This window comes from Nomascus leucogenys, chromosome 12 (genome assembly GCF_006542625.1).
Source record: "Nomascus leucogenys isolate Asia chromosome 12, Asia_NLE_v1, whole genome shotgun sequence".
NCBI lineage: Eukaryota > Metazoa > Chordata > Mammalia > Primates > Hylobatidae > Nomascus > Nomascus leucogenys.
The window spans coordinates 85063545-85076861 of record NC_044392.1 but is presented as its reverse complement, the minus strand read 5'-3'; the positions used below and the strand labels follow the sequence as shown (position 1 = coordinate 85076861).

Sequence of the window (13317 nt, the reverse complement as noted above, 5' to 3'; positions counted from 1 at the left end):
CCTATGTGTATTTCTCCTTTTTAACGAGTTGTTCATGCTGCTACCAAAGTGGCAAATTCTGACTTTTTAAATTTAAGATTTGACGCTGACTGGATTAAGTCACTCCCTCTCACAAATACCTTTTTGGGTTCAATAGAATGGTACCTGTGTCTCATTAGGTCTGGACTTAAATGGCCTTTTCATGTCACCTTCTTCAGCTTTCCTGCTAGGTTCACTTGCGAGAACAGTACTCAGTCAAACCTTAGCTATGCCAAACCTTTAATAAAGCATAAAAGATTAATTATGTTAATTATTAGCCTTGCTTTGAAATGAAAGGGCAAAATTCACCAGTTAGCTCCTTGGTCTTCCACTGAATATTGGAATATTAACTAGCACTTTATAACAGAGCCTTTCACCAGCCCAACTTTACTGCTCTTCCCTTTTCCCAGCTTCCTCGTCAGCCAGAACCCACAATTCTGCCTAAATTCCATCATTCCTGGTCAGTCTCACTGATACTACCATGGTCTTCACTCTCACTACTTCAGCATTGAATGACTGCAGTAGGTTCCTGCCTGGTTCCCTTACCTTCATTTCCCCCGGCCCCCGATCCTGCCCCATTGTATCTCTCATGCCTTACCAGGTTAGTTTTCCCAAAATATTGCTTGCATTCTATTTTAGAATCTATAATTCTTCTCTTTTGTAAGTCAATTCAAGCCATACTCTCATATTCTGGAATCTGCAACTGTAAATGTACTCACTGCCTCATTTATTTGTGAAGTCGTCTCCCTCTGGCCGTGAAGATCCTCTGCAGCCTCACTGCTCTTCCTCAGGCAACACCCGTCTGCTCTTTCCCTCCCCACCACCCCGCTGGAGATTTTTTTCCTGCTCCAGCCCCTGCATAACCCTAACGGCTCAGAGACACCTTATCTATGTTGCCTTCTCCATTCCCTGAGCTAAACCTGTTCACCTTACGAGAGGAAGCTTTGGATGGTGGGAAGAGCACCATGTTTGGTGTCAGTTATAGGATCAAGCTCTTGCTCACCAGCCATGTGTCATCAGCAGCTAATTTTTTTTCTCTCTGAGCTTGTATCCTTATCCTAAAGTCAAGTGTATGATTTAAAGGACTGTGGAAAAAAATGCTCCATAAACGTTTGAGCATTATATAGATGTTCAGAGTTGTTCCACTCCACTATTTAATCCTTTATTTTTTTCCTGTTCACTTTTTGTATAAATTTCCCATTTTCCTAACTTTATAAGTGTTTTAAGGATAGATAGAAAATGAAATATACTTTCTTATCTTATTCAGCCCATACCACAGCAAATGCTCAGTGAATTCTCCCTGTCAAGAGAATTCAATGAATATAAATATAAAGGATCAGGCTCTGTGGTGAAAGTGCAGTATTTGATAAAGTGAGTGAGGGAGTAACAAGAAAAGAGGGTGCCCAAAGAAAACGGGACTGACTAGGGGTCTGGCCTGCCTCAATACTTTTGGTGCGTCCACAGACAAGCTCTGAATGAGACCCACTAGCCAGGCTCTTCAACCTCTTAACACCATGGCAATAGAATTGACTCAGTTTCTTAAGTGTGACACTGTTCTTAAAACATAGTAGGCTCTCAAGCGTTTCTAGAATTCGCTAACCACATGATTTGAATATTATATATATTTATACACATGCATGTATCATGCTAATAGATTTGACTGTCACTGCTTGTTTATTCATAGTTTTTTTCCTTTTAAATTTCATTCTTATACAGAGCAGCAGTATGTCTGCTTTGTCTGCAGAGTAGCACTAATATTCAGATTTGCATTGTGTTTGTGCAGTGTCTAATAGGGGCTACCTGATCACTTGCTGAAGTCATAGGTAGTTCAGGAACTACCTTCTTATTTAGATTGCTAGGACATTTTCATAAAAATAGTGTACTGTATATAATACTAAACTTACTCAAATCCTGCTTAAAATTAAAAATAAGTATAAAGAATAATAATTAGTAAATGAGAATATATTCTGTTTTTGCATAGTGTCTTCTAGCCCCTTCTCCCACACCCAGTCTCCTTGGAATAAGAGATATGGTAATGGAGCCCAGAAATTCATGATCCTACTTAGTATCCATCTTAGCAGAAAAATATAAACAGTAGTGAGTTTTGTTTGCTAACACTATCCTTAGACAATAAGAATAATCGTTAGGTACTTATAATAACTCTCACTATGTTTAGGTCACTGAGTCAGTTAAAAGCAGACTGATCAGTAAAATACATTTTCTGGTTTTAGAGAGCTTATAATTTACAATACATTAAAGGGAATGACAGTAACCCCAGCAAAATAATTAAGAGAAATGTGATTTACTTGTTACCTAAGAAGCAAAAGATACATTTTTCTCCAAAGTAAGTCATTAAAGATTGCAATTGTTTATACCAAAGTTGATTTACTAGCATGAAAATGATTGCTTAACCCTGCTCCCTGTGTTCACCAGGCGGGTTGGGTGAAAGCGTGTGTTTCAGATGAGCCAGCCTGGCTACAGGAAAAGATATTTGCATAGAAGATTGGGGACATTGCCACACAACAAAATGAAGAATTATGCTTTCGAAATTCCTTTTATTACTGCCTTGATTAAATTGTTGTTTCCAAGGGAATGGATTTTCAGATGAAATTTTAATAATGCTTCAGATAATTCCAATTGTGTTCTTTCATTTTACTCTGCTTTCACAATATGATCATATTTGGTTTCACTTCCTGGTTAGTGCACACAAGCCCGTTGCTGGGAAATATTTGAATAAAGTGTTTATGAGAGAAGACTATTGTTTCAAAGTAGAGGCAGGCATTTTCGTTTGATGTAGACTTAGTTCATGTAGTAATTTTTATAGAAATAAAATTTCTGACATGTAAATTGGTTAAAAACACTCTTTAAAAATAATTTAAAAGACTTATTTCGCACTGAAATTAAGTTACCTTGTGGTGAAATCATCTCTTCTACAGAACTGTTTGATTAGGAACCAGTTGTGCAACAAATGAAATGTTTGTCCATAATTAGAGTAATTGTAACTTGATTTTAAACAGAGGTTTGATTGCATGGTGAGTGTCATAATGCCAAATGATTTTTCCATTGATTCAGGGCCCAGTGTATTCTTAAGTTGGTCGTTTGCTTTCATCATGTTTAACCTGGCCAGAATATATCTGGCACCCTTTTGTGTGTGTTGTAAATGACTGTTCTTCTGTGTTACAGCTTCATACAAAATCTTTGCCTATTCTAAAAGTGGTATTTTTACCATTAAGTATTTAATTCCACCAGAGTACTCAGGTATTACCTAGTCTAAAAAAGTACAAATCAAATTTATTTCTCTTTTGAAAAAGTCAGTTAAGAATTTCAGGAAACGTCTGCTTCCTTAAAATCTAATTACTTTGTCAATTTGCATCAGTTTACTGGCTAAATCTGAAAGTTTAATTTTTTAAAGCATAACTGTTTTTCTACTCAGAATTTTAATTTTGAAGTCCATTTATGTTTTGTTTCTCAAGGTACCCAGATATACACCCTAATATAAAATTAGACTTCCTGCTGTCAATCTTGAACCCTCTCCAATGAATTCTTTCTGATGCTTTCAAATTAGTTTTCTTGATATATAATAGTATGTCCCTAAATGTATTTTTCTATCATTCCCTTGCTCAGATACCACCAGTGACTTCCTACTACTTATATCAAGCCTAAATTCCTCTCTCCTTTTAAAAAGATTTGAATATTCTAAAAGTGATGTATTTACCCCCTAAAGCAATAATTTCTCAGGTGTCTGTTATGTTCTGGGCCTGAGTTAAGTCTTGAAAATTTTTTAGTGTGGCATTTGAGACTTACTTAGCATTTGATCCTAATCACCTTCCCACTCTTATCCCCATCATTTCTGTCTCATAAATTCTACTCCATCTATGTATCTGCTCACTAATTCATTAAATTGACCTTGGCTTTCTTTTGCCTTCTTTATTTGTTGTTCCATTCCTCCACATAAAATATTATGTGCCCTGTTATTAACCAACCCCTTTTACCCCTTATTCCTTCACCCCCTAACTATATAAATCTTACGCATCTTTCTTGGTCCAACTCATAAACCCTGTGCCGTGACTATTGTTCTTCTAGCATGTATTACCTTAAGATGTAACTGTATAATTCATTTGTTTGATCTTTCTTGTACTTATGCCTTCTTTCACCAATGCATAAGCTCCTTTTGAGATTTAGGTCTGAGTGTGACACCTTTCCATTGCCTTCATCACCTGGGCCAGTTCTTTGCACCCAGCAGAAGCTTCATCATGATTGTCGAGTACACCTAGTGTCAGAGCATGTGCAAGATGTAACATTTCCACTTTCTCTTGGTGCCCCATGACACAAGTTGGTGTTACCTAAGGCCCTCTTCATTTCTACCTTTCTTCAACTGAGAGTGACAAAGTTGTTGCCTTCCTTAAATGGATAAGACTCTCCACACAATAAAAACAGATGGTATTGTCAAATATAAATAGGTAAATATTATTTTTTGTGCATGGATGAGAGAGAAAAGACAGGAAAAAAACTACACTTTTAGTTTTCTTGGCACAATCTTTTTGCCCTTCAAATTTGGTTGCTAAGAAATAACCATAGATTCATCTGCTGTGTATAAAGGAGAAACTTAGAGACTCTGTATGTTGTGCAGCTGATTTTGTCACTGAGCTATGACTGAGCCCCACCCTGATTTAGAAGTCATGTGTCAAACTTCCAGATGGGGAGTATATCTTTTGTCTCCTGGAAAACCATTGAAACTCTGTTTCCAGAGGGCCCATGTTTCTCCCCTTTGCTAAGACCAAGTGAAGCTGCAGAATCCTGCTGAGTTATGAAGCCCGAAGCCAGCCTAATGTGGAGAAATGACCTGTCACCTTTTTCGGAATGTAGGCATTCTATGTGATTCATATTAGTTATTCGTGGGTTATTTTAGAAGAGCCTTACTCTATCACTTCAGAGTGCCCAGAGCTGCCCCAGCTTATTCTGAATGCTATGGCTGAGCCAAATTCGTCTTCTCTGCTGATGGGGCTCAAATGGAGTCTTTAGTCTCTGCTAAAGGATTCAGGAAGCCTTGCATGTCACATAGAATTTGGGATGTAAATTGAAGGTAAGAAGATATGAAGATTGTAAGATATTTTTGCAGACCTCCAAACAAGGAGGTCTAATTAAAACTCTTGAATCTGTTCAATTAATATTTAATAGCAGCTTCTACAAGCTAAGCCCTGGGATGCATTGATAAGCATGATACATGTAGACCAGACCTCAGAGAGAAATAAACCTTCAATCAAACAATTACTTATAGGTTTGTGATAAATGTTATGAATGGAAGGGATAGAGAACTACAGGAGCATGTTGTGAAGTGACCTGTCATCATGTCAAGGAGGTGTCCCTTAGGAAATAACTTTTAGTCATTGACTCAGGGCATCAATGACTTAAATGACTGCCTTGTTTTGGCCTTGAAAGCAAGCTTGACCTTTTAAGTGAACTATCTGGCACTGTTTGAAATTGCATCAGCCAGTTGGAGTAAGAATTCGCTCTCCTGTGAGACTTTTCTTATACAGCATCATGTTATGTGTGTAATAAAGTCATATTTGGCCTTTGCCCCCATGTCACATCACAGAGCCCCATTCCTGATAAGAGTGTCCTTTGTTATTCATAGCGAGCCCCTGTTAACCATACCTAAGTTTGCTCTAATGTGGTAACTCATTGTAGGCACCTGGGTAGCTTCAGGATGGGGGCTGGTCACCAGAGGATCTAACCGTGTGATTCCAGCATTGGAACTTTTATGCCCACCATCAACTTCTGGAAAGGGGAAAGGGACTGGAGATTTTCAGTCACTAACGGCCAATGTTATTTAATCAATGATGCCTACGTAATGAAATTTTCATCAAAACCCCTAAACAATGGGCTTCAGGTAGCTTCCAGGTTGGTGAACACATCGAAGTGCTGGCAGGGCGGTGAGGTTGGAAAGAGCAGAGAAGCTCCATCCTCCCACTGCCCTCAAATACCTTGCCTTTTGCATCTCTTCTATTTGGCTGTTCCTGAGTTGTATCCCTTATAATAAATCAATAATGGTAAGTAAAGTGTTTTCCTGAGGTCTATGAGTTACTCTAGTAAATTATCAAATTTGAAGAGAGCGTTATGGGAACCCTCAAATTTATAGTCAAGTCAAACAGAAGTGCAGGCAGTCTGGATTCCTGGGACTTGTGATTGAGTTTGAAGCAGGGGCAGTCTTGTAGAATGGAGCCCTTAAACCTGTGGAGTCTGATGCTAACTCTGAGTCGTTAATGTCAGAATAGGATTGAATTTTAGGGCACCCAGTTGGTGTTACAGGGAGTGATATCAGAAAAAAAGACATCTCATGCTGCATTTACCCTAAATGTAAACCAGACATCCTCCCTCTCCAGCTGAGGAGCAAATGGCAACCAGTGAGTTTGACTACCAGCAGCCATTAACCAAGTTACAAATATGAAGCATTAATTTAACACCAAGGTAAAAATGGACATTTTACCTGAATCATAAGTGACGTAAGAGCTTGCTCTTTCAAAACAGACTGATTTCTTTCTGAATGCTCTTGCCCAATGCTTCATTCCCCACACCTTCCTCCATGGAAAATAGGAGCTGGAACAGATAAGCAGTGTTGGCTGACTGGAATCTTTTAAAAAGCCTTCTCTGGGTTGGGCAGTTAGGCGTGTGCACTCCATTGGCACAGTGAGCCAGAGATTGTGTGCATTCTCTTTTTGTCTTTTTCCAAATCCCCAGTTGACAGACCTTAAGGGATCCATTATCATTCCATTATTGCAAGGCAGATTTGGAGAAGAATTTTCTACTGAGCTTGTTGTTTTGTCACAGTGAAACAAATGAGTGACATTCTATGTTTGGGCCACATAGTTCTTCTGAACCCCTGGGCCTCAAAGCCTTTTTTGAAGAGTTCTTTTTGACTTCGCAATAGGACCCAAATGTGATGAAATGTCAATGTCTTTGCAACACTTGCTATTTTGTTTCCCTGGAACCACAGTGGCATAAATAAAGCTCACTTCCTGGGTTGTTTTGTTTCAAAGATACTGTCCCAAGGCCAAAAGCATCCTCTTTTTAATTCACTTTGCTAGTAAAAGCATTAGCTTTCTTTATAAGAGTTCTCTTTTGCATTTGTTTGCTACCGCAGTGATTTCAGAGTGCTTCCATGATATTTATTTTACCACTATATCAATTCTTGAGCCAGTATGATTATCTGTATTTTAAAGCTGAGGAGATGGAGGCCTGTATTTGGTGAGTGATTTAAGCCCATGCAGATGATGGTGGAGGCAGGCCTGGGACTCAGTCCAGTGTTCATTTTCCACACTGCTGCCATGGAAAACCAGCCCCTGCCTCTCACTCTCACTAGTGCAAGGAGTGGAGAAACAAAATGAGACCGTACTCAGTCAGCAGCAGACACATAAAAATTTCCTAATTTTTATTTATGTGTTTTTCCTAATTTTTATTTATGTGTTTTTATGTTGTGTGTGCCCCTGCTAGGGCTTGGGGAACATTGAAATTGGGAAATTTGTACTTACCTAAAACAGCTCTAGAACATTTACACAGTAACAGATCAGCAAGTAGAGCAATTGCTCTAACATGTGCAGAGTTGACTCTCACAACAATAACTGCTGCTAACCAGTAAGTCAAGAAAACTTCTGTAAAAATGCCTAGTATCTGTAAGCATAGACACCAGTGAAATATAGATAGAAATAAAGCCAGAGACTTAAAAAAAAAAATCCCTTGCCATCACAGCAGGGTTCCAAACTGATTGGAATCCATGAGACAGGCAGTGTGATAAAGCAAGAGGTGGCCATAGCTAACTGTGAGGCTGAGTGAGTGCCCAAAGCGAGTCACAGGGTGAAGCATCCTGTTGTCATGTTTGCACTGTTCTCAAGTGATCAGTGATCACTGTGATCACAGAATTCATAATCCAATCTGCCCTGCATTTTGGGTGAAACTTAGCCCTCCTGGGAAGGAAACGGCAAGAGCCAATAAAACAGAAAGCAAGAGAAGCTGGAGATCACCACTCTTTCCCCTCACTTCCCATTGGCAAGCCTCCCCAACCGTCCCTGAGACATTGCTTTGTCTTTATAATAACAAAGCAACAAGTCAAGAGGTGACATGTTTTAGAAAGAGCTCTCTGGCTGCAGTATGGAAATGGGACTAAGGAGGGCAAGAAAGGAGGCAATTTCAGAGTCATCCAGCCCAAAGATGACATGGGCCCCACCCAAGACAGTGGTAGCAAGATTGTAGAAGGGGCTAGTTTAAGAGACCATTGGGTTTGAGGGAATAGAGGAAGAGAAAGTTTCTGGGTTAGGTGCCTGCCTTAGTCTGTTTGTGCTGCTGTAACCAAACACCTAAAACTGGGTAATTTATAAGTAACGTAAATGTATTCCTCACAGCTCTGGAGGCTGGAAGGTCCAAGATCAAGATACTACAGATTTGATTTCTGGACCTTGAACATGGTGTAGGAGTAGAAGAGCAACAGGGATAGAAGGAGAGAACTTACCCCTTCAAGCCCTTTTATAAGGCACTAAATCCCATCCTTGAGGGCAGAGTCCTCATAGCCTAATCACCTCCTAAAGGCTCCATTTCTTCATATTGTTGCACTGAGGATTAAGCTTCAACATGAATTCTGAAGGGGACACAAACATCCAAACCATAGCAGTCAGTGCCTTAGCCCTTGATGTTGCTATCAACCTGAGATTCGGGGATCGAGGAAGGGCAGGTATGATATCTAGGTGTGGGAGGAAACGGTACATGCAGTTTGGGACATGCTGTTTGAGTTGCTTCCACACATCTTGGTATATAGCCAGGAAGACGTTGGGGAGATGATTCTGCAGCTTGGGGTTAGGGAGCTGGGCTCACTATATACACAGAGGTGGTGGATGAAACCTTAAACATGATGCTCAGGATGTCACCCGAGCAGAGCATATGCGTGAGTAGAGAAGCTACAGGCCCAAGACTGAACCCAAATGCATAAGGGGTAAGCTAGTATTAGGAACCTTCCATGGTCCTAATACCTTTTTATCTTCAGTTAAAATTAGTACTTCCTGCCGGGTGTGGTGGCTCATGCCTGTAATCCCAGCACTTTGGGAGGCCGAGGTGGGACAATTGCTTGTGTCCAGGAGTTTGAGCAACATTGTGAGACTCTGTCTCTACAAAAAAAATAAAAAAATAGCTGGGTGTGGTGGCGTGTGCCTGTAGTCCCAGCTACTCGGGAGGCTAAGGTGGGGTGCATTGAGCCATGACCACAACACTGCACTCAGCTAAATGACAGAGTGAGACCCTGTCTCAAAAAAAAATATATATATATATATATATACACACACACACACACACACACATACACACACACATGCATATATATGTACACACATACACAAACTCACACACATTTTTGTGTATATGTGAGGCAGAGTGAGTGCCCATAGCAAGCCACATGGTGAAGCATCCTGTTGTCCTACTTATTTGTAAACTTGTAAATAAATTTTAAAAATTAGTTATTCCGTTATATGCTTGGCTCGATGACCTTTTCTTGCTATAACGAATTTTTAGTCTCTTTTTCAGTGAGACCAGTTTATGAGTTGACAATTGTAGACATTGTACTCCCTTTCCAAGAAAACATACCATTGCTTTTCCTGGTGTTCTAACTTTTAAACCCCTTCTCAATCCTCACCACTCCAGAGGAGTCTTTCAGACTAGATATTCCCTAGCTCCAACCACAGTTAATAAACTCATAGCATTGTGGGAAACTGGAAGTAGAGACTCTATCAATCATTTGTTCTCTCTAACATTACATGTAAGGAAAGTTAGGTTAAGTGAGGTGATAAGGCCAACATTATGCCATCAGTAAGATGTAAAGTGAGGAGTAGAACTTGGGTTTCCTAACACCTAGTTGGGTATTCATTTGATCAGGTCATGCTGCCTTGTAGTATTGATCCTTCCCTATATCTCAGTAATGGTTACTTTCCTTCATTTGAACATCTAATCACATTACTACATTCCCCTCATCCACCAATATAGTTCTGTGGAGAGGCAGAGCAGCTGTTTCTCTATTATTAACTCATTTGATAAGGCTTTTAATATATCTATCTCATTTGGTATATCTTTTAGTACGTTTGTCTCCTTTGATATGCCTTTATCCACTCGTGCTTTAGGTGAGCAGTTTGACCCCACATATCCAGAGACTATGGAAGTAACAAGGCAATCATGCAAAATGAGTTTGTTACAAAAGTCTCAGGGATATGTGGATGGATGGATGGATTGATCTATTTATTTCACATAGGCACCCAGTAAGTGTGTCTGCTATCACTAAGGCCAAGGATTGCTGTTACTGTCTTATAACCACCTCCCAAAACACACACACACACACACACACACACACACACACACCCTCTGCATTACCACCACCCATCCTCCCACCTTCTTATCTTTTTCTTTTCTTCCCTGCCTTTACCTACCCTATTATTGCCATCCTTGATGCCTTCTAGTGGATTGACCTCTTAACAGAAGATTAACAAGAGGATCAAATACTTTGCCTATCCATTAAATTATTAGTGAATTTTTGTAAACATGTGGGAGCTTCAATTGTTATTTTAGGAAAAAAAAAGATCTCCCATATTCAGTTACCTTAATAGTCACCAGAAGATTTTTTAAGTTTCTTAACTTCATATATTGCTATTTATCTTTTTTTTTAATCTTTCGGAGACTTGGTCTCACTCTGTCATCCAGGCTGGAGCTCAGTGGTGTGCAGTCTCGGCTCCCTGCAGCCTCGACCTCCTGAACTCAAGCAGTCCTCCTGTCTTATCCCCCTGAGTAGCTGGGCGTACAGGCAGGCGCCACTATGCCCAGCTAATTCTTATATTTATTGTAGAGACAGGATCTTGCCTTGTTGCCCAAGCTAGTCTCAAACTCCTGGGCTCAAGTATCTACCCGTCTTGAGCTCGTAAAGTGCTGGGATTACAGGCATGAGCCACCTTGCCTGGCCATATTGCTATTTAATAAAGAAGACCTAAACCTTTTCTAGACAAATTTGGGGGATCACATTCTCTCCCCCAACCAAATCAGGATGTTTTCCCACCCAGGGAAGGATGTACCCTTCCTCTGGCTATCTAGCATGTCAACCTTAAGTATTTAGCAGGCAGGCGGGATGGAGGAATTCAAGGTAACAAACAAAATTGATAATTAAATATTTAGTATTTATTATGGTAACCTATGAATTATGAACAAGGCAAATTCAACACATTAAAATTTTTTGTGTTGGTATGTTTTCTAGTATATTCAGACCAACAGTATATTTAATTTGTGTCACTCATTTATATTCATTTTAAAGCAATAAGAACAGTTTTCCTGTTTTACATGAGTATAGATTTTTTTGTGGTTTTATATATATATGTAACAAAATTTACTTTTTAAACTATTTTAAGTAATTTTTACTTTTCTAAGTATTTCAACTTTTTAATTCTGTGGCATTAAGTTCATTTATATTGTTGTACAACCATGATTATAGATTTTAAGTCATGACCCTCTGCTTGGGTAACAGTCATATCAGACCCGTCTGCAGCATAAATCTTGACTGGGATTATAGACATTGCATCAAAAAGTAGAGGTTACCTGCACAGGTTAACTTTTTAAAAAGGTTGCATCAAGGTATATTAAAGGCTTCACAACACTTGCCTTCCTTATGGGCCATATAATAAATTATTAAGGAAAGTTACATTTCTTTTCACCACACTTTCTAGTCACGAGTCTTGTGATATATGGTGAGAACTGGCATGGAAATCACAACTTAGGTGGAAAACCAAACCTCCTAATATCTAATCTGGTATTTGTTTATAGGGTAACACTTTAAAGGCAACCTTTAAAGGATTAATTTTAGATAAAGTTACTACTGTGTTAATAAATAACCATGTTTAGTGCTTACATTGTACCTGCTGCTGTGCTAAGCATTTGAATTGTAGTTGCCTCAATTAATTCTTAAAGCAACTCCATTAGGTTGAAACCATTATTATGGTTATTATCCCTATTTTACAGTTGAGAAAAGTGATACTCAGCTTATCTAAGATCAAGCAGATGGTAAACAACAAAGTCAAAATTCAATCTTAACTATTCTGCTACCTTCCCTTCCAATTCTCTCACACTTTCATCAGTTTTAGGGTAAGAACTAGGCCTAACAAAGTAATACATTGAAAACATGTGATACTTCTTTTTAAAGTCTTTCAAAAAGAAGGTCACATATGGGTAGTATGGTTTTGATTTATTTTAACCGCATTTTAATCGATATGTCTGGAAGAAAAGCCATGTAAAACACTATCATTTAACTACAGATTAAACTTGGGTTATACATCTTGTTATTAAATTGTTGGTAAATGTTTCTTCATAAGAGGCTGTGCAAGCAGGATGTACCCTTGCTCTGGCTATCTATCATGTCGACTTTAATTATTTAATAGGCAGCCAGGATGGAGGAAGCACTTGTTGATTCTGTTTCACTAGATGGAATACTGAGCAATGAGCTAGGAAAACAAAATAGATCTCATTTTTAAATTGTCTCTTTTAGTTTTTCTAAAAGATAGATTGTAGCTTTGAGAAAAGGAGAGAGCTGTCACATTCTATATAAAACTCCTTTTTATATAGCTCCTTGGAGAGGCTGTGTAGCAGATGGCTCTTAGTCAGCTCTGTTGTGAATGCTGGGTCTGCTTATGAACTTGAGCAAGTTTGTTTCGCTGAGCCTCAACTTTTTCACCTTTAGAGTTGGCTAATAATACCTACTTCACCAGGTACACAGTAAATGTTATCCTTCCCCTAACTCTATCACCCCTTTCCATTCAACAGATAATTATTGAGACTGTTAGTGTCAGGTTCTTCCTGCACACCCGACTCTTCTGAGCTCAAAGGCTGAGGCAGGAAGGCATCAAATCAGATATTGGTGATACAGTTTAATGGAAGCATAATAGAACTATCAGTATTCCCTAAATGCTAAAGAAGCATGGAGGACTAACTACTTGTTTCGGGGGACAAGTAGGGTAGCAGTGTTTATTTTAAACATCTTTTGTGTTTAATAGTCACTTAAATACTGAACATTAAATGTTTGTATTTGATGGTCAGAAATTAGCTCAAGCACTAGACTGATTTGCAATGCATGACAATTTGATTTTGTCTTTGAGTTAAGAGTATGTTATAGCAGATGTAGCATTCTTTACAGTGATCATTATCAAATGTTATTGGTTTTATGAGACTAAAGCTGTCTAAGGACATGCAATATTGTCAGCTCAATCACAGCTCACAGCATTGTGGAATTAGAAC

The 13317-nt window shown here is 38.9% G+C and overlaps 1 protein-coding gene across 9 annotated transcripts in view; it reads left to right on the top strand.

Annotated features, from left to right (window-relative positions):
• The window catches only part of LRRC8B (leucine rich repeat containing 8 VRAC subunit B), a 76749-nt gene that overhangs the window by 25704 nt on the left and 37728 nt on the right, over positions 1-13317 (top strand). The window lies entirely within an intron of this gene.